At 40.7% G+C, this 1623-nt stretch overlaps 1 protein-coding gene across 1 annotated transcript in view; it reads left to right on the top strand.

Annotated features, from left to right (window-relative positions):
• LOC118478619 overlaps positions 1 to 1623 on the top strand; it is a 26531-nt gene that overhangs the window by 7238 nt on the left and 17670 nt on the right. The window lies entirely within an intron of this gene.

Raw genomic sequence — 1623 nt, 5'->3', positions numbered from 1 at the left:
CACACACACACACACACACACACACACACACACACACACACGTGCACGTACACGCACAATCCCAATATGAAAAAACTCGTCCTGTAAGATATACTATTTTAGCGAGGATCCGACCTCATGCCTCCAGGCGTACTCGCCCACCACACCAAGCTTGCTCACCGCAGTGGGAGGGAGGGGGGAGGTGTCGCGCTCACATGACCTTATGCAGTTGCGAGCGCCGTAAAACCCCATACTAAACTAAACCATAGTGGGAGACAAACACTAACTTATAGACAGCGCAATCTTATAGATCTTTGAAGAATGTATTGACAACTCTATTTTTAGCAAAATGTAACAGACCGTTTTAGTGGGTGGTTGGTGGATGTTCTCGTGTGGTCAGCTCTTTCTTTCCTATTAAATAATTAATTTATCGTCGTTCTTTCTTATTTAACATCTATTGTCCTTTTTTCTTATCAAACATCTATCGTCCTTCTTTCTTATCAAACATCTATCGTCCTTACCTCATCTTCTTTCCTATCAAACATATATCGTTTTTGTTTCTATCGTCCTTCTTTCCTATCAAACATCTATTGTCCTTACCTCATCTTCTTCCCTATCAAACATATATGGTTTTTGTCTCTCTTCCTTCTTTTTATAAAATATCTATCGTCCTTATCTTTCCTCCTTCTTTACCATCAAACATTTAATTTATCGTCCTTATCTCACCTTCTTTCCTATCAACCATCTGCCGTCCTTATCTCTCCTCCTTCTTTCTTATCAAACATCCATCGTCCTTATCTCTCCTCCTTCTTTGCCATCAAACATTTAGTTTATCGTCCTTATCTCACCTTCTTTCCTATCAACCATCTGTCGTCCTTATCTCTCCTCCTTCTTTCTTATCAAACATCCATCGTCCTTATCTCACTTTCTTTCCTGTCAAACATTTAATCATCCATATCTCTCCCCCTTCTTTCCTATCAAATATATATCGCCCTTATCTCTCCTCCTTCTTGCCTATCAAACATCTATCGTCCTTATCCCACCTTCTTTCCTATCAAACATATATCGCCCTTATCTCTCCTCCTTCTTTCCTATCAAACATATATCGCCCTTACCTCTCCTCCTTTTTTCCTATCAAACATATATCGCCCTTATCTCTCCTCCGTCTTGCCTATCAAACATCTATCGTCCTTATCCCACCTTCTTTCCTATCAAACATATATCGCCCTTATCTCTCCTCCTTCTTTCCTATCAAACATATATTCGCCCTTACCTCTCCTCCTTTTTTCCTATCAAACATATATCGCCCTTATCTCTCCTCCGTCTTGCCTATCAAACATCTATCGTCCTTATCCCACCTTCTTTCCTATCAAACATTTAATCTTCCTTATCGCTCCTCCTTCTTTCCTATCAAACGTCTATCACCCTTAACTCTCCTCCTTCTTTCCGTTCAAATTTAACACATATATTATCGTCCTAATTTCTCTTCCTTCTTTCCTTTGCATGTCACTTTCTAGTGACACCTCCAATCTTCGCAGGTATAATGATAGGAAGTGTCTACGTACTCACCGATTGGGGTCTACGTAGTCATGGTGTCAAGGTGGACCCGAAAAGTGTTGGATTGTGATTGGCTCGCTGAGCGAG

Source organism: Aplysia californica, unplaced genomic scaffold, assembly GCF_000002075.1.
Source record: "Aplysia californica isolate F4 #8 unplaced genomic scaffold, AplCal3.0 scaffold00747, whole genome shotgun sequence".
NCBI classification, from domain to species: domain Eukaryota; kingdom Metazoa; phylum Mollusca; class Gastropoda; order Aplysiida; family Aplysiidae; genus Aplysia; species Aplysia californica.
The sequence above is the reverse complement of the archived record's forward strand: the minus strand, read 5'-3'. Positions and strand labels throughout refer to the sequence as shown.